Genomic DNA, 21,476 nt, shown 5'->3' on the forward strand with positions numbered 1-21,476 from the left:
CTTTTTTTTCTACAAAAAAAGCACTGGGTTTATGTCAAATTGTGCTTGCTGTACACTGCCTTGGGTGAATCCTTTCGTAGAGATGGTGAATAAATCCCAATGAATGAATAATGAAGGTATTGTTTATCAAATCATTCATATGTACCACAGTGAAAAGTTTACTTTTCGAGCACCGTAAACCAGTAGATCTGAGCAATTTTGTTCCTGCATGCCAGAGGATTATCAACAAGCCTAGAAGCTATAAAAGGCAGTCTTTTCCCCTTGCTAGAAAAGTACTGGGAGGGGGGCAGGGGAGTGAATGGTTTATCAGGTACATCCTTCCCTGGAGAGCCTTTGTAAGTGGATGGGCCAGGGACAACACAAAGCGTCTCATTACCTGTTTGCACACCAATATATAACAGTAATGTGGAAATCTGTTCTCTTCCTATGAAGTCCATGGTGTCTCATATTTATAATATTTAAATACACCAATATTGCAAAAAGAACTTCTCATGGTACTGGTTCATTTTGGCAGTGAACTTTCGCACTTATTATGTTGGCATCCTAATGACATATAATAATATATTAAAGGACACATACCTAATACAGCACAATAATAAATGAGAGGGCTGATGTCTAATTGGCACAACAACAGTCTACTCAACAGGGAAGAAGAAGATCAGTTTAAGTGTAGGAGTAATGGATTTTCTTTCTCATTCTTAGGTCAAGCTGCTTGCTTCCATTGTCCTTATGGATTTTACTGTCCACAAGGGGAAATCTATCCCTGTCCACCTGGCTACTACTGTCAGAAAAATGCAGGAGTCTATCTCTCTCCTTGTCCACCAGGGACTTATAATCCGTCTGCAGGACAGAGCCAAGTCGAGGGATGTCAGCTGTGTCCACAGGGTAAGGATGCATTCCTTGACAAAAGACCTGTGGGCCAGTGGTGGCTACTGAGTCTGAGTGTGGCTTTCATTTAGGATCACTTTTTTAAGTTTTTTAAATTTTGGCTGGTGTAAGTCAATTTCTTTACTATTTTATTGTATTGTATAATTTATCTATCTATTTGTTATTGTTGTTGTTGTTGTGTTTGTTTAAAATGGTGTTTTATCTTGCTCTCTTTCTTTTTTGTGGTGCCTCTCGGGAAGCCCTGAAGTGGTTCCATAAGAAACACACAAGACAGCGTGATACACTGCCTCTCGGGGGCAATTTTTCCAAATGGGTTAGTTTTGTGTACACCATGACAGGAGTGAACCTCACCCCTAAGCCAGGGCATCCCATTCTTTCAAATGTATTCTCTTGCCATAGTACTTTATAAGTGTTACATCTTATAAACAACAGAATGAAGCTCTCTTTTTCATTCTGTTGTTTATAAGATGTAACATCTATAGGCAACATATCAAGGAGTGCTTGAAAATTCATTTTAATCAGGCCTGTAGCACCCAGTACAATGGGGAATGTTTCTGTATCTTTCTGCCACATTTTCTTGGTCTCTGGCTGTATTTCATGGTACTCAAGGATCTTCTCTCTCTCTCCACACAATTCACAGAATAGTCTCTTGGCACCAGGGCTTTTTTTGAGGGGGTACTTGGGGGTACTGAGTACCGGCACCTTTTCCATTGTCTGCTAAAATTGACTCATGGTCTCCAACTTTTAATGAAAGAGCTCAGGCTCTACACAACAATTCTGCCTTATCATAGGTTCTGTTACTGGTTGCAGGGGGCCTGGCTATTGTGGGGTGGGTCCCTCAGTGATCACTCCCACCTCTGAAGGGTGGCCTGCCATTTGAGTACCGGCACCTTTTTCACTAGAAAATATGCACTGCTTGGCACTAACAACTCTATTATCAATGTAGTCCTTGTGTTTTTCTCATTCACCACTCTGGATTTCTTGCATCCAGCTTCCTTTAAGGAAAGAGGGAGATTGAATTTGCTCTGGACTAGGGAGTTGCTGAGATGAACCCAGAGGACAGAAAGAGAAGGGGGTCAGGGAAAGCAGGTCAGGGAGGAAAGACGTTTGAGAAGTAGGAAGTAAGTGCAGAGGGTGTGAGTAGAGTGGGGTTATAATTGGGGAGCTGTTGGCTATGGCCTCACAGGGAGATGCCCCATTGTTGGCCACAGCTTTGGAGTGGGATCTTCCTTTCCCCAATCTGGCCTCACTCCAGCCTCATTGGATTGATAGTGGCTCTCACTGAAATAATAGGTTAGACCACTGGGGTAAGGAGTCGGCTTACACAGTAACATAGTAACATAATAGATGACAGCAGAAAAAGACCTGCACGGTCCATCTAGTCTGCCCAACAAGACAACTCATGTGTGCTACTTTTTGTGTATACCCTACTTTGATTTGTACCTATGCTCTTCAGGGCACAGACCGTATAAGTCTGCCCAGCACTATCCCTGCCTCCCAACCACCAGCTCCGCCTCCCAACCACCGACTCTGGCACAGACCGTATAAGTCTGCCCAGCACTATCCCCGCCTCCCAACCACCAGTCCCGCTTCCCACCACCGGCTCTGGCATAGACCGTATAAGTCTGCCCAGCACTATCCCTGCCTCCCAACCACCAGTCCCGCCTCCCAACCACCGGCTCTGGCACAGACCGTATAAGTCTGCCCAGCACTATCCCCGCCTCCCACCACCGGCTCTGGCACAGACCGTATAAGTCTGCCCCGCACTATCACGCAAACGACAGTTAAGACATTCTAAGCTCCTTATATGCACTTCAATAGCCTTATTCTCTGGCAAAGACACCACTACTAGAATCCTGCCCGGACAAGAACAGCAGTTCAAGCTGCCAAGCTCTTGTTTACAATGCGAGAGACTAGTTTTTCTTCACATGTAAAACTTGTTTACATAAGACTTCTATAAAATTGCACAACTGTATATATGAATGTATAAAGATGAGCGCCAGTGTTGTATAGTAACTAAGTAAATGTAACTGGTTGCTGTACTTAAGTAAACGTTGTGTCACTTTTACTTGTAAAGAAGTACAGGATAACATTTGTTACTTTTACTGAAGTAATAATTTCACCAGATTTTACTACTTTTACTCAGGTACATCTGATGCTTGCAGTCAAAAATAAAAAGTAAAAGCACGATTCCTCAGTAAACCAAATGAAACAGCAAAACTGGGAACAGGATTTGGTTATTGCAAATCTCGTCACACAAAAAGTAGATCGTCTCATCTTAAATTTTGCTGTTCAGTGAATATAGCCTATAAGAACAGTGGCATTGTCTGTGTTTGTTGAAGTGGTTACTGGTCTCCAGTGATGAGTTGGATCACTTAAGCGGGAAGCTGGTTGCAATTCTTGGTGACCAGACATATGTCTCTATCACAACAGACTCTTGATCACCTCATAAAAAAATTTTACGTTGGACTGAATGTCCACTTAAGTGATAAGAGTCTTTAGAGAGGACATTTTCTTGTCTGGCCTTAAGTCTGAAGGGTTCCCACAAATTTGGTGTTCTTGCATCAATTCTCAAAGATATTCAAACAGAGTTTGCCATCAGAAAAAAAATGTTAGAACAACACAGTGATTCCAACATTGTGAAAGCCTTTTCTATAACTGGACAGCATGACGACGATAACAAAGATAAAGATGAGATGCAAGTGATGAATTAGACAGCACCACTTCTAATGCAGATGATAATGACAATAATGATAATAAAATACTCTTTGCTATACGGAAGTCAAGTGTTTTAGAGATTCCCTTTATCAAAACCTGCAGACCCAATGAGAAGACATCAGTTATACTGCAACCTGGCCTGATCTGAAGGAACTTTTTATCAGACTGAACAATCCACTTTCGGCTAGTCTGTTGTTGAACCTTTTTAGCTGTGCTGGATTAATGATTCACAAGCACACTCGCATGTGTGAGTCATTTTCAAAAATTTATTTTACTAAAATCAAAGTGGATTGAATTATAGAGCAATAAAGTTGAGATAAAAATGTTAACAATAGTTGCATTCACCGTAGTTGTGGTACTTTTACTTTTTACCAAAAAAGTATTATATTAGACAATAACATTTTTCTTTTATTAAGTCATTTTTAATGTCTTTTTTTTTTTTACTGTACTTTTAAGTATTAAAATATACATTTAATTTTACTTTTACTTAAGTACTTTGAACAACACTGATGAGAGCTGACAAGATGGGACATATGTGTTCCTGATTTGGGTGGAGCAGGAGCAGAATTGTGAAGGATGCAGACAGAGCTCAGTATTGAAAAAAACACTTTTGTTGTACCACAGAAAGGTGGCATATCGAGAATCTAATAGACATAACTGAGCAGGAGAGACCTCTGCCCGGTTAGGATCATGGATTTGACAAATGCCTTTCTGTGATTTACATTAATTATATGCAGGTACTTGTCCAGGATCACAAGAAGCCATAGTGGGAATCAAATCCAGTCCTCTAGGTTCTCAGCCTGCTGCAAGAACCATCAAGCTACTACCCAGTCCAAACCCAGATACTCAGCAGCACGTACCATTGAGTGCCACTGAATATCTGGGCAGACTACGGTGGCACTATTGGGTAGTATTGGGGTGGTCTGGGAGCAAAATTGGGGCAGTCCTCAAAGTTATCAGGACATCAATAGTATTTAGTAAAAAAAAACCCACATAATCAGCAGTCCTAACTTGCCTGGCTAACTATCCAGAATCCAAACTACAAACACAACAAGAGATGATCTCCTTTTTAAATACACAGAAAATCTAGAAGGACAGAAGATTCTTTTTTCTTCTGTAAATATAATGATCAAGCATTATAAGTCATAGCTTGGCACGCCAATGCTCTATGTATAAAATCTCCTGTCCTTCTAGATTTTCTGTAGATTAATTATCCAGAATACCAACACTGATCTCACTGGTGCCCAGATAATTTCTGTGGCCCGGCAAGAAACTGGATATACCATGTTGGTACCTTGAGAGAACAGATACCACACAAGGGCAGACTGGATGGACCGTGCAGATCGTTTTCTGCCGTCATCTACTATGTTACTATGTATGTATGTTACTCAGATAAAAAATTACTGCTTGTTAATGTTGATATCCTCAAAAAAACAACTAGCATTTCCTAGTTTCTATGTTAAATAGGGGGAAAAGTCTCAACTGCTGCAGCAACAAATCACAATCATTGATTGCACGCAGAAAAAGTCATCATAGACTGAAAAACCCCCATAGATTATATTTTCTTTGCTGTTATAATTCTTTCAAATCTGTTCATGCATCACATCCTCATGTGTCAAAATCTTTTATGAAGTCAAAAGATTAGTTAAGCAAATAAACTTATCTTTCTGTTGTGAACTCCAGCTTGCGTGCTGATTCCAACAGTCCTGTTTCGCTATTCTTCTTCAGGGAACCATACCACAAGAAATCTATTGGTTGCTAATGCTGGAGCAAAAACATTTTTATTATATACTAGTAAACAAAGGCCTGTTTCTGAGAGCAATGAAACGGGCGTTAGCAAGGGTTTCATGGCTGCATGGCTCGTCGCGGTTTTACCTGGTTTGTGGCGTGCACCGCTGTTGTTTCTGTTGTAGCTCTGTGTGGATGGCGGTGTTTGTGCCCCGCCCTCGACATCATCGCGTTTTGACGCGAGGGCGGAGCAGAGCTACAGTGTGGAAATCCGGAGTTTGTGGCCTGAGTAGATCGTTGGAGGTGAGAATGTGCTCCGCCCTCAACGTCATAACGTTTGACGCGAGGGCGGGGCCCAGAGACTGTGATTTTCGTGGCTTCAGAGCTTCGAACATACGAACCTTGGCTTCAGTGACTTCAGCGGGCAATAGAACGTTGAGGGTGAGTTTTATATATATAGATGATTGTGATTTGTTGCCGCAGCAGCTGAGACTTCCCCCCTATTTAACATAGACACTACGGAACTGCTAGTCTGGTTTTTTGAGGATACCTTGAGAGAAGCCACCACTTAATATCTGAGCGCAAATCAGCCCATGGCATTCCACTATCGGGGGTGGGGGAGACAGTTTATGAAATAACTCATTTATACCTGCCTTGGAGTAGGTGATACTAAGTAGTCCTAGCTTTCTTTGATTTCTTCCAGGGATGTTTTGTGGAGACTGGGGCTTGTCCTCCCCAAGTGGGCCCTGCCAGGCTGGATTCTTCTGCAGTACAGGTATGTAACCAGCTCCTGGGTTCACTGAAGTCTGCAAAATGGTGGAGGTTTCCCTCTCTCTCTTCTCTCCCTTCTTCTTTTGAAACCTTTTGCTCTTTTCTTATCTTTTGGCTGTTGTAATATTTTAGTATTGTGAAGCATTGCAGGATCCTTTATTTTCCCATTTTGCTCTCATCTTCTTTCTCTTTTTCCTACTGATTCTTTCGTATTTTCTTACTCTGTGTCTATCATTCCCCCTGGATTTGTGTATAAAGGGCTGGTCTTGCTATGAAAGTCTAGGTTCCCACTGAAGGGACACTAACAGTGAGGTTCGTTCATAACATTTCTGGTTGCTGCCCTGTTTCCTATTTTCCTGCCACTCCCTGCCTATCCTATACTCCCCATCCCACTGCTCCCTAGTCATCCCATACCTCCTCTCTTATTTTTATTCTTTCCCTTTATACAATATAGAAAAACAGTATATGATGATAATTAAGGACCCGGTTTATTAAGCTGTGTTATAGGTGCATTAGCATCTTTAATGCATGTTAAACATGTGCCTACAATATCCCTATAGACACCTATATGGTTAGCACGCACGCTAATTGTAGGTGCATTAAAAATGATAATGCACCTTAGTAAACAGGACCCTAAGGATCATATGGTCACTTTACAGAAACCCAACTTCATGCTTCATAATTACTGTGTTTATTCTAGGTTTTCTTAAATTCTATAGCTGTTTTTATGCATCCATCACCTGTTCTATAAAAACCCATAGAAAGGTTGAGAGATGCATTGAAGGACTTGAAATATCTGAACATAGCTGGTCAACATGAAACCCCGTGATGCTGCCATGTTTCTTGTTCCTTGTCCATGCAGGCAACAGTGTTCCTAACCCTGATGGATCTCAGAATGGATACAAAGGAGGCCCGTGTCCCATTGGACACTATTGTCCCACTGGTACTAGTGAACCTGTACCATGCCCTGGGGGCACATATTCAGACCGGTGAGTTACTGGAGTGGAGGATTAGCCTAGTGGTTAGTGCAGCGGACTTTGAAACTGGGGAAATGGGTTCGATTCCACTGCAACTCCTTGTGACTCTGGGCAAGTCATTTAACCCTCCATTGCCCTAGGTACAAATAAGTGCCTGTATATATTATGTAAACTGCTTTGAATGTAGTTGATATATCACAGAAAGGTGAAATATCAAGTCCCATTCCCTCCCCCTTTTGCAGCTTGTAATAACTTAAGATGCTAACACTGTTGAGTGTCTAAAAAACAGCAACATAGAGACTGGTATCCAATTGGCCACATCCATGTAAAATTAACCAGACAGGTCTGGTCATTTGATCTGGATATTCAGGCCAAATCTGCTCAGGCTGACTATCTGGTTTAAAGTTGATCAAATAAATTTAGGCCTGCTTTTGGGTGAACTGAGCTATCTGAACAACTTTGACTAGCCAAAGTGAAATCATCCCCAACTTGTTGTCCAGACAAAATGTATCTATCAAATAGGAGTGAAATTGTGGCTGTCAAAGTTTGTCCAATTAATTCTATAAATTAGCTGGACAAACCTTTTGAATATGGACCTCGTAGTAACCTAGTAGATGATGGCAGAAAAGACCAAGCAACAAATCCAGTCTGCCCAGTTATTCCTGCCACAGAGCATAAATCTGCTTATCTAGGACACTTTGGGGGTCTTTTACTAAAGCTTAGCTCACATTATCTGCAGCAGGGCCTATTTTATTCCTTTGGGCCTTGCTACAGATAACTCAACTAAGCTTTAGTAAAAGACCCTCTTTGTTGTCTCCTTCATTGCTACTTTATCATCTTTGGCAGATAAGCATACAAATTCCCCACTTGCCTAGACTAGGAATTCCCCATATCTAGTTCTTAAGGACCACAAACCCTTACTGATTTTCTACAGTAAGTGGGTAATTTTATAAAGAGATACCTAGTTTTAGGAGTTATGAATGCATACAAAAATGGCCTCTTACAAAATATCAACTAGCTTGAAAGCAAGCATGTAAGTTTCATGGTATGTATATTCACTGTGGGCGATAGGGCCAGATTGTGGGCGGAGTGTGGATATGGTCTGCATCTACATTTATATTACAAAATTCCTTATTTTCACAAATACATGCGAAATGTATGCACTACCATTAATACCACAGAAATTAGTCACAAAAGGAAGCAAAATATGTAGCAATACCACTTATACCACTGAATCAGTGAAATATTTAAACTAAAAACCTTGAGTGAGAAGCATATAATACACATTTTGAGATACTATTTTGGTTAAACGATTATTACATTTTCTTGAAGCTTTTTTTTCTCCTACTTTTGAAGGGCTTTTTAGAGTTTTGTTTTTTTTTGCTCCAAGCTGTTTATGGAAATGATTGAGTGACCAATGATAAGAATGGAACAAAGATAAAAACCTTATGTGACTTTGCATGGCATGGAGGTTTTGAGGTCTATATCTCACCTTTTAAAAAAAAAGTGTGAAGCTTATCACTCTTTGGTTGCAGTAGAGCAAAACTTTTTTGGAATCAGTGAACTGGCTAGTTAAATCGCTTTGACTGTGGACCCCTCCATATTTAAGAGAGGAAAGAATGATGAACAGAGGTGTCTTGTGAGTTTCTCATAATTGTGCCTTTCTCCCCATTAGTTTCAGCTGTTTCTCAGGACAACCCACCTCCCTCTTCTAGTGAATCCAGACTGCCCCTATCGGACCGACCGTTCACTTGTCTATTAGATTGTAAGCTCTTTGAGCAGGGACTGTCTCTCTTTGTTAAATTGTACAGCGCTGCGTAACCCTAGTAGCGCTCTAGAATGTTTAGTAGTAGTAGACACCAATATGTCCCCCTACAGTGTTCCCTTCTCACTCTGTGAAGCTTACAGTCTATTGTTTTGCTTAATAGAGGACTTGTTCGGTTCCACAAAGAGTAGTTGTGGTGGGGTTTGAGTCTGCGTCTCTCCAGATTTCAAAGCTTTGTGATCTCACCTGCCACACCCAGCACTGTTTCAGATTTCTTTATTACTGTCCTATTTCATTCTGCAGCCTGTCACTGACTGCAGAGTCTGGCTGCTTGGCTTGTCCCGCTGGCTATTACTGTGGGTCTTTAGGATTGTCCTACCCCTCAGGACCCTGTCTCCCTGGCTACTACTGTCTGACGGGTGTTGTCTCCCCATTTCCTGCTGGCACAGGTAAGAGTGACTGTGGATATTGCCATGAGGAGAAAGACCATGCTCCTTCCAGGAGCAAATGATAAAGTCCATACATGCCAAGACTGTTGCATGAAAATGTTTTAGAGATGGGGGGAGGGAGGGACAGAAAGACAGAGAGGAAGAGGAGAGAGCAGGGTAGAAGAGTGATGTTCAGAGGAGAGACAGACCCACTGAATCAGGTTTCATTGAATAATGCAAAGTCTGTGATAGTCAAATGCTTGTGGCACCATTTAGTATCTTTACATAACACTATATCAGAGTATCAATCTGCCTTTCCTTCAAATTCACCTTCTCATAGTACATGATTTAGCGTCAAAGATTCAGCACATATTAGAAGCTATCGAGAGCCATCCATCATTTAAATTATGCATTCAAAGAATTTTTAATCCTATCCAGTTCTATGTCTTATATTTATAACTCTCAAAAGCTTTCGGAAAAGGTGTTCATATATCTAGAAATGTAGCTCTTTTTTCTTGCCTAAGGGTAACTTTTCAATTGCAACTCACTCCCAGGTCCTACCTAGCCAAGCAATACGTTTGGACCTTTAATTGCTCTCCGTGTTGTTGCTATAGAAACTCCGGCCACCATTAAAGATACGCTATTCATTTCTTTTTTCCCCCATTTATAACTCCTTCATTGGGGCATTTAACGAATGTCGGGCATCCAGGAGATATTTTTGGGAGTAATTCTCTGCATTTGCCCTCACTCTCTTTTCCAAAACCTTTCAATAACCAGACAGTAGAGGTCTGCATTTGTGAGTAAGCATTGAGTTCGATTTGAGTGCCTAAAAAATATCAAGTGTTTGCAAATTGCTTTTATGTGTGTATACCTACAAATTAGCTTGCATACAATCAATTTGCAGCTTAGTAGAAGGACCTCGTAGGTACTTATGAGCCTTGTATAAAATACCTGGAGGAGTGCATGTGTATTTGCTAGCTGGCCAGATAGTCATTTTACAAACATACATGTTGATACTCTGAAAGGAGAAAACTCAGCAACTTACTTGTGTAGTTTGGAATTTCACAACTTACATGCGCATGCCTGCCATTTTGCAAACTTACACATATATCCCCCGATATTCAAAACTGTTTTACTGGCCAGGACGGCTCCTGCCTGATTAAATAACGTTCAAGTGCCTAACCATGGATATTCAGTGGGAGATAACCGGTTATCTCTTGCTGGATATCACAGTTAGCAGCTAGCTGCTAAACGGCTATATCATGCAATATAGGCAGTTAGGCACGGATATTCATCACCAAATTGGCTATGTTGAGCAGTCAAAATAGGCCACTTAAATAGCAGGCCTATGTTTGGGATCCTTTTACCAATCTGCGGCAAAAAGAGGACTGCACTGTCATCAGCGCATGTTTTTGACACACGCTGAGGCACCCTTTTACCGCAGTGGGTAAAAGGCTGTTGTTGGTTTTTTTTTTTTTAAGAAATGGCCATATGGCAAGTGAAGCACTTGCTGCACAGCCATTTCATGGAGGAGCACATACCACCACCCACTGAGGTGCCGGTAAGGGCTCTCGTGTTATCCCAACGGTAGCCAGGCAGTGCACGCACTGCCGGATTAACATTTTTTGTTAACAGAAATTTGTGAAATGAACTGAGAAAACATCTGAAAATTGAGAAAATAGGCCAAACAACCCTTTTTTTCCCAGATCATTTTCCTAGTTCCGATTAATTTCCTATTATTTTTACCTCCAGCAGATTCCAGAGGAAAAGGAGGAATATGTCCTGTGGGTCACTACTGCCCAGAAGGTACCGGGATGCCCTTTCCATGTCCAGCAGGGACGTACAACAACCTCAGTAACCAGGCCACCTGCTTCCCCTGTCCTGCAGGCTACTATTGCTCTGGAAATACATCTAGTTACAGTTCTTTCCCCTGCCCATCAGGTTTCTACTGCCCCAAAGGTGAGAAAGTACCACAGGGATTTGCGTATTGTCGTAAGCTGTGGCTTGAATATGATGCAGATTTTGATTATCAAGTCTGCCCGAAACAAACTTAAGCACCGAGAAAGGTATTCTGGGAACAAGGTTGAGCATAAAATTGAACGAAGAGCCAATATATCTGTTCACCCTCTTACCTTCCCCTCACAGAGTTGTAAAAGTATATATTTATCCCCCCCCCCCCCAAAAAAAAATGATGTGTGCAATTTAATTAAATAAAGAGCTAATTAGCACCAATAATTGTATTGGCACTAATTAGATTTAATTGGAACTTACTCATTTAAATTTATGTGTGGGATCTGAGCCTACATTTTACAATTGTGTAAAAAAAAAAGGGGGGGCGCAGAACAGGCGTTCCTAGCATTTACTCGTGTTATAGAATAAGGGGGATATGCACCCGAATAAGGTTTTTATAATTGCACCATGATTCAGGGGCCCTTTTACAATGCTGCGGTAAAAAGTGGCCTGTGCTGGTCTGGACACATGAAATTGGTGCACGCTGGGCCATTTTTTTTTACTGCGGCTGGGGAAAAGGCTTTTTTTAAATGGGGCAGTAAATGGCCGTGCGCTAATATGAAAAGTAGTACATGGCTATTTACAGCCTGAGCCCTTAACGCCGCCTATCTACGTGGCAGAAAGGGCTCACGCGCTACTCATATGGTAATCAGGCTGTGTGCGCCAGTGTGGTTGCACTGCTGATTACCGCTGGGAAAGCCTCCCGTGATAGAAAATATAAAATTATTTTCTACCATGGGAAACAGCCTGACCAACTTCAGAATTAACGCTGGGCACCCACACTACCCACGCATTAGCCCTACCGTGGCTCAGTGGCGTAGCTAAGTGGGTCCATGGGGGCCTGGGCCCCTGTAGATTTGGCCCTGGACCCCCCCTGCTCATGACCCTCTTGACCCCCCCTCCCGCCACCAACCCGCCGTCGCCTACCTTTGCTGGTGGGGGACCCCAACCCCTGCCAGCCGAGGTCCTCTTCTTCCTTCGTTCTGAGTCTGACGTCCTGCACGTACAACAGAAAGGGGCCCTTTTACTAAGCCATGTTAAAAACTAGCACAGTTCCAGGAATAACATGTATAGAATGTTTGTACGTTTGGGAAGCTTGCCAGGTGCCCTTGGCCTGGATTGGCCGCTGTCGTGGACAGGATGCTGGGCTCGATGGACCCTTGGGCTTTTCCCAGTGTGGCATTACTTATGTACAAATGTACTGTGCACCAGAAAGGTCTGCCAGGGAACACGATCAGGCATCCTGTGGTAGTGTGCCGATCACCACACACTGCTTCCATATTAAAAAATAGCTGCGGGTAAAAAGCCCGAAACAACACTCCAGCCCACCCATATCTATTCAGTCACGATCAGGGCACAGACCGTAGGAGTCTGCCCAGCACTGGTTTTGCTTCCCAATTACCGGTGTTGCCACCCAATCTCCACTAAGATTCTGTGGATCCATTCCTTCTAAACAGGATTTAGGTCACTTGCCGCGTGACCATGCGGGGGCGGGGAGGTAGAGCACTTGCCACCACCCATTGAGGTGGCGGTAAGGGCTCCTGCATTACCCCAGTGGTATATTCATTTGTTTAAAATCCAGTAGCTCTGTAGATGTTGCAAGGTGGAGGCAGAACTACCGCCGTTAGCCACGTTGGGCTGGCAGTAGTTCCGGGTAGGGGTTGCCGCACGGCAAAAGGGCCCCCTGTGTAAAACTGAGACCTCTTTAGGTGCAGGTGTTTACAGTATGCCTCCATCACTGCCATGTTTGCTTTCCTTTGCAGGGAGCCAGTATGCCAGCGAGTTCCCCTGTCCTCGAGGTTACTATAACCCTGATGCCATGGCACAGAGCCTAGACAGCTGCCTGCCCTGCCCCCCAGGCCATTTCTGTGGGATGGAGAACCTAACCGCTGTCTCATGGAAGTGTGATGCAGGTGAGAAACAACAGCTCTGCAGCCATCCGTGGTTACCAGAGGGCTCCAGTGCTGCTTGGGCCTGATATTCAATGGCTCAAGGTTCAACTTTATTTAATGTACCGCAAATCAGTAAAATCTAAGCGGTTTGCAAGTTCAAATACAAATTGTTGGTCAGGAAAGAAAAGAAGTGAAAAGATACACAAAGCAGCTAGGTTACAAATTTGAATTCAATAGGTGTGTGTGGGGGAGGGGGTGGGGGGGATAATAACAACAGACTACACAAAAGTGAGGTGCAGCCCAGGGCCTACAAAGCAAAGGCATCATGACTAACAAAAAGGGAGTCCATGGAGCAAACTTGTGGTGCTAAAGGTTTTGATAAATAAAGTTGAAGATTGTAAATGATAGCTCCAATCTAAGGCTAAAGAGGTGCTGAATTCCAGAGAGCAGGAGCAATTACAGAAAAACAGGTAGATCTAGCTCTGTGTGAACGGATCTGTAAATGCTTAGGAATGGTAAGTAAGTGTTGATGAAAGAAACACAGAGCAAGGTTGGGAACACAGGGGATAAGTGATCTGAACAAAAACTGACGAAGTCCTGAATGTAGATTCTAATGTGTCAGCACCAATACTTTAAAAGAAATACAATAATGAACATAAGAACAGCCATACTGGGACTATGGACTTTTCCTTCAGGAACTTGTCTAAACCTTTTTTAAACCCAGATACACTAATCGCTGTTCAGATTTTGCTCATGCTCCACTCAAACTCTGCCCCAGAACACACCTACACTATTTGCAGGTAGAAGTATGCACCTGCATCACATGTACTTTTTTTTAATGCACTTTTAATTGTGAGGTACCATTAAAGAAGATCATTTTATGTGCGTAAATCAGCACCAGTGCCTCATTAATGCTAGTGCACAGATTTCTGACACACTGGACTTTCTATTTTGCAATCCTCAGGCTGGTTCTGTGTTTCTGCTGCCTGGACTCCACGGCCCTTTGATCTGGATAATTACACTAATGCCAACTGCCTATGCCCAGCCACTGCTACTGGAGGGAAGTGCATGCCAGGGTTCTTTTGCCCAGAGGGCAGCCCTGAGCCCATCTCCTGCCCACCAGGCACTTACTGCAATGGCTCAGGTATGTGAAGACATGGCCCTCGGACTCCCCATCTGCTCATCATATGCTTGCTGAAGCTGGGATGAGAGCAATGGAAGTTGAGAACATCCACACTCCTTTTCTCCCTTTCCCAGAACACTTGCTAGGTTCCAGCAAATGGGTCTCTGCTATGCTCTGTTTCATAGAAATCTTGTCTAGGACAGTAAATAAGAATCATAAGATCCTTCTAATCTGTCCATTTTCATTCCTGGTGAAGTTCCCTAGATCACAGTTGGGATCTTCCGTTATTCCAACCAAGGATCCTCTGGGCCCTATTTGCTAACACATTTTCCTCCTAGACACAAAAGTGGCAATTTTATAAGTGGGTTTCTCCTTTTAGGTATCCCAATGCAGCACCATGAACGTCTACTCTATAATGGCATTTGGGAACAAAGATGCTGTTATAGAAAACTAATGTAACCCGATGTTAGCACATCTTACATTTTGGCATGCATAGTTACGCTAGCCATAGTCCTGGTGTAACTGAGGGTGCCTAAAAGCGTCAAGGGCTTGCATAACTTACAGTATTTTGTAAGACCATAAGAATGGCCATACTGGGATAGACCAAAGGGCTATCAAGCCCAGTATCTTGTTTCCAACAGTGGCCAATCCAGGTCACAAGTACCTGGCAAGATCCCAGAACAGTAAAACAGATTTTTTTTTTTTGCTGCTTATTCTAGACATAAGCAGTGGATTTTCCCAAGTCCATCTTAATGGCATATGGACTTTTCTTCTCGGAAATTATCCAAACCTTTTTTTAAGCCCTGCCAAGCTAGCTGCTTTTACCACATTCTCTAGCAACAAATGAGTGAAGAAATATTTTCTCCAGTTTGTTTTAAATTTACTACTTGGGGGCATAACTTGGAGCCCACCTATGTCCCACCCACACGTACACCTCCTTTACAGTCGTGTGCCATAGTTCTTAAATATGTGCTTATGGAATAATGTTTAAGATGCTAGTCCACATAAGTTCTACTATTCTCTGCACTTAACACGTGCAAAGGAGCTCATACCAGTGAGCACCTAGTTATAGAAGTGCCTTACAATGGGAGGAAATAATAAATATGCCCTCTGTACTTACCTTACACTTTCTTATATCTGTCACCAGGGCTGTCAACTGTGAGCGGTAACTGCAGTGCTGGCTATTACTGCATTAGAGAGGCCATCAAGCCCAATCCCACTGATAGGATCCATGGAAACATCTGCCCCCCAGGAACATACTGCCGTGAGTAATTCTTGGAGAATGTGTAAATGTTTGGAGCTAGGGCAGGCTGTGTTATATCCTCAGATTGTGTGTTGGAGAGAAGAAGGTTTTATGGATCCATTTTATTACTGATCAGCTTGTGGCAGCACTTCCTATGCATTTGAGGCTATTCATTGTGCACCTTGGTTTATTCTCATAGCCTCAGGATCACATGCACCCAGGTTATGCCCTGCTGGGACCTTTTCCAACACCCCAGGCCAGTTTGAAGCATCTGCATGCCAACCGTGCCTACCAGGGTACTACTGTGAGGACTCGGGACTCAGCATCCCCAGTGGGCAGTGCAGGGAAGGTAAGATGGAGTGACAGTAGCACAGAAATTGGAATTGTCTAATAATCAAAAAGAATGAGCAATGTGGATTCCATTCTTAGCTCAACCTCCTTTTCTTATTGATTGAGACTTTAAGTTTTCCTGAAGCACTACAGTGTTAAAAACTTCCTGCAGTTCTTTAGGCTCTGGAGAGAGAGAGAGCAGCAGTGGAAGTATCTCCCTAGAGAGCTATATCCTACTTTCCCCAGCCCTGCAATGTTGATGCTCTGCTAATTCTAAGCATGGAAAGAGAGAGGAAACAAGAGAGAGAGGACTAGATCCTCTGAAGATGAATGATAAACGGATGGAGGAGAACATATAAGGAGATGCTTTGATGGTGCACTAAAAAGTTCAGAGTGTCTGGATACAGCCTACCTACCCTACTCCCTTCCCCTTTGAAATTTTCATTGGTCAGCATTTTTTTTTTTTTTTTTGCGTTACAGGATCAATGTTGTTAAGAGTAAGTGCTCTTTCAAAAGAGTACTGAATATTAATGACACATGAAAAACACAACCCCCCTCACCCCTCCCCCCCACCCCGATATTCAGAACAAGTTAGCTGCCTAACTTAGCTGGTTATCCTGCAATATTCATATCACCAGTTAGCGCCTAGTAGATAGCCGGTTTTCAGCACAAAGCTAAGTTTGATGGACACCTTTGGTCTTTCGTCATGGCAGTCTTTGGCTGGTTCCAACTTAACCAGCCAGTGCTGATCATTGGCTTGACTGGTTAAGTTGAAACAGGCCAAACTTAAACTGGATATTCAATACCAGTCACTGAAAATGGCCCAGCACTGAATATTTGGGCTCAGCAGCTACTTCCCACAGTCTGAATATCGGCCCCAAAATATTGTGCTTTGTTCTGTCGTTTTCTAACAAATGGGCAACTCTGGTTTACATGAACATCTCATGCATATTACTTTGGAAGATCCTGAAAACCAAATTGAATGGTGGTTTTTAGTTGAGCGTTGAATGCTACTATGGCCATGGGTCAAGCATGTATTTTGATATCATGAATTAATGATTGATTCCACCTTGGTTCTTCTTGTTTACACAGTCTGAAAATGCAGATGATTGGGAGGGTGATTTTCAGACATTTATATGCTTCTCCCCCACTCCAGAGTAGGTAAAGTACACTTGCTGGTTATAGTATGTGATATCTTTACCCAGGAGATAACAGAAATTTATCTTTCAAATCCTAAATGGCACAGCTCCAGACTATGTGGTACCATTAATAAACTTACCTCAAAGAAACACGAAATATAAGGCAAGAAACTATCTCAAACTACATCTCCCAAATTGCAAAAAAGTGATCTACAAAACTGTCCACTCTGTAGACTTCATGTACCTAGGAACCAAATGGTGTAACTCCTTACCACCCAAAATAAGAAATATACAGGAATATATTAGATTCTGCAAAACCCTCAAATCATTCCTATTCATTCCTCACAAAGAACAACCATATCTCAAACAACTAATTATTACCTGAATTGGTTATTACTCTGTTTACCATTAACTTTCTCTTTGCTTCATGTACAATTTCTCATTCATAATAGATTTTCTAAATGTTAAACATCCATAGCTATCCCAGTATGTTTATAATACTGTATTTTAAAATTGGATTCTTACAACAAATTACTTTCTTATGCATTATTCTTTGTTATGTGTCCTATACTGTGTATTGTAAGCCACTTTGAACTCAAACATGTTTGGGATAATGTGGGATATAAATGTCACAAATAGATAAATAAAAATAAATAAATGGGATTACATAGGGGGTTGAGAAAGAATGGGCATACTTTCAGACCTTTTAAAGCAGATGTATGATGCACAAGTGCTAAACATACTTATAAAGTACCACCCTTTCCAGCTATCTGCATTAACTCTAGATATCTCAGCTTTGTTCCATCTCTTGCAGGTTATTACTGTCCAAAGGGACAGAGACTGAGTGGTGCCTTTCCATGTCCAGTCGGATATCGCTGTCCAGTAGGGAGCTCGAAACCAGTCCTCTGTGAGTCAGGCTTCTATCAGAATCAAGAGGAGCAAGGCGCATGCCGAATTTGTGAAGCAGGTGAAGAGGGGGCAGGGGAGGGGGAACCTTGGGCATCTGCTGTTTATACAATGTATGTGTGCATGATGGGTTTCTGCTTGTACATGTTTGTCTATGCTTCATATGTACATTGCATTGACAAGACATTTAAAAAGTGTGTATTCGATATTTATTTTATTTATTTATTTATTTGGATTTATTAACCGCCTTTATGAAGAGATTCATCCAAGGTTTCATTCATCTGAGTGTACCACATCCTACCTCATTAGTTCCACAGACTTCAGTACAGGCACTCTCACTTTTTATTAGGAGATTAGTGCATTACAATTTGGATAACAATTGTACTAGTATTGCTCCTGTGGCTTTTCTCAGTCTCAATAATTTGTTTTTCTACACAGTAACACAGTAAATGATGGCAGATAAAGACCTGCATGGTCCATCCAGTCTGCCCAACAAGGTGGCCAGAGCTGCATCTGCCACTCTGTATGACCCCAGTACCCATGCTTAAATGCTGGATGTTGTGTCTCCATCATTCCAACCATATAGGCAGCCAAACATGATGAGGATAATATGTGGTAATAACCAAGACTCCAAGTATTGCTGACGATATTCAACTTACCAGTGAAGATGTCTTCCCCTCCCCCATGAGCTGCATAGCATCCTCAATTGCTGCATGTGACAATAAAGTGATCTACTACACTGGAGTTGCCGAAGCTTCATCTGTCTTTTGCCATTTGTGGGACACAGACCGTAGAAGTCTGTCCAGCATCGGCCTTGGTTCCCCCAATGCTGGAGATGCTGAATCTTCTTTCAGTCTTTTGGCATTTACAGGACACAGATCATAAAAGTCTGTCCATCATTGGCCTCAGTTCCCCCCTGCTGAATTTGGCTTATCTTCTTTCATTCTTTTGCCATTTGCGGGACACAGACTGTAGAAGTCTGTCTGGCATTGGCCTTAGTTGCCTTAATGCTGGAGTTTCCAAATCTTTTTTGTTTCTTTCTCATCTGTGGTCATCTCTAATGTTGGCATTTTAGGAACATCAAGTGATTCCGATTGACTTTAAAATGTTTGGGAGTATGATGGCAAGAATCATTGTAATGGAAGAAGTATTGGATTTTGTTAGTCTTCTAAGATGATAATTTATTTTAGCTCCTCTGATTCATTTGGACGTGTTTCTCAATTCAGATTTTTACAAACAGTCTAAATATAAGAACTATGTTAAAAAAAATTACCAAAATACATAAGAACATAAGAGTAACCATACTGTGTCAGACCAATGGTCCATCTAGCCCAGTATCCTGTTTCCAACAGTGGCCAAACCAGGTCACAAGTACCTGACCGAAACCCAGATTATGGCAATATTCCATGCTACCAATCACAGGGCAAGCAGTTCCAGACCTTAACTATTCGTTGAGTGAAAAAATATTTCAACCTATTTGTTTTAAAAGTATTTCCATGTAACTTCCTTGAGCGTCCCCTAGTCTTTGTACTTTTGGAACGACTAAAAAGTCAATTTACTTCTACTCATTCTACACCACTCAGGATTTTATATACCTCAATCATATCTCCCCTCATCCGTCTCTTTTCAAGCTGAAGAACCCTAACCTCTTTAGCCTTTCCTCATGAGAGGAGTTCCATCCCCTTTATCATTTTGGTCACTCTTCTTTGAACCTTTTCTAATTCTGCTATATCTTTTTTGAGATACGGCAACCAGAATTGAACGCAATATTCAAGGTGAGGACGCACCATGGATCGATACAGAGGCATTTTCGGTCTTATTCACCATCCTTTTCCTAATAATTCCTAGCATCCAGTTTGCCTTTTTGGCCACCACCACACAATGAGCAGAAGACTTCAGCGTATTATCTACAACAACACTTTTTTTCTTGGGTGCTGATTCGGATTATTCTTTCCAATGTGCATCACCTTGCATTTGTCCACATTAAATTTCATCTGCTAAACTGGAGCCGGCAGTGGCCTCCACCGTCCACTTTACTTGCAATGAAGAAAAGGAAGCAAGGATAAAAAGGTCTGAGTAATGACCTGGTAGAAAATCACCAGTGTTAAGGCATTCTACGATCTGTGGCTCTCCCTTTTTCCAATCAAGAGAGCAGGATTGTAATTCCAAGAATGCAACAGATTCATTTATTTATTTTACTTACATTATCAGCCACCCCTATCCCATCAGACCCAAAGCAATTTACAATAACAGATCAATAAAACTCTGCAATACAATGAAACTGTAAAACACAACCAACAGTCCCTACCCCAACCTACTCCCCCATTGCAAACTTTTTTACCCATCCCCATACTAGTTATCATTCCCTCACCCCCATCCCTTACATTCCTCCACAACCCATGACATACCTTCTCAAAAATGCCTGTCTCAACAGTCAAGTCTTTGCTACTATTCTAAATACCAAAGATCTGCATGGCCCTGAGAATTTTCTGGTAACACATTCAAGGCTGCAGGCCCTGCCACTGAAAAAGCTAATTCTCTAACATATCTTGGCCCCCCCTTGCCTCAGAACCTGCAACAAATCCTGGCTTTCTGGCAGTAACTGCCTACCAGGGACTTATCTGTACACCTTATCGTGCAAACACTTAATACACTTGGAGGCCAAATCATGTAGAGCTTTAAATGCAAGCATCAACAGTTTGAACTGTGAATTCAACAGGTAACCAATGCACTGTTTTGAGCAATAGTGAAACATGACCAGTTTCCTTGGTTCTCAGTGATATGAACCACAGTATTCTGTAACAGTGAAATTCAGCACAAACCACACTAAAAAGTCCTGTAATGGTCCATCCTCATCTTAAAATCCAGGACTGACAGAATCTCTGACAGATAAGGGCTCAGTTGTATGGTCTTAAAAACCAACATTGATGTAGTCCTAATTACCCAGTAACTGGCCAATGATAGAGAAAAAGCCTGACTCCTCTTTTTATCTTTCCACCAGGGTATTACTGTGACCCTAAGCAAGAACCCATCAGCAATGTCACCCTCTTTCCCTGTCCAAAAGGGTTTTACTGTCCTGCAGGGACTCGCCATTCTCTGGAGTTTCCATGCCCAGCAGGTACCTTTGGACCCAGCCGGGGGATGAAGAACATTACTGAATGCCAGAAGTGTCCCGTGGGGAAATACTGTGCATCTCCAGGGTTGACAATGCCCTCAGGTATAAGACCTACCAAGCAGAAAGAATGAGCAACACAGACAAAAAGTCACAAAAACAAGTGTAATGGACCACAAGTTGGGACAAAGGAGATCAAAAATGAAGTACAAGTCTTGAGTAAGGAAGCAATGTTTATTCAGAAGAATTGCTTCCTTATGCAAGGCTTCTACTGCATTTTTTAAAATCTCCTTTATCCCATTTGTTGTCCCGTGCCCTCAGGTATAACATTGCATGGGACAAAGCAATAAAACTGCAGATGTGCTTTTTCTCAAAGATGTATTTATCTAAATAAATATGAAAAGGGAGAAAACCCCTTGTGCTATGGTGTATTCCTGGATTGCTCT

This window comes from Microcaecilia unicolor, chromosome 12 (genome assembly GCF_901765095.1).
Source record: "Microcaecilia unicolor chromosome 12, aMicUni1.1, whole genome shotgun sequence".
Classification (NCBI taxonomy): domain Eukaryota; kingdom Metazoa; phylum Chordata; class Amphibia; order Gymnophiona; family Siphonopidae; genus Microcaecilia; species Microcaecilia unicolor.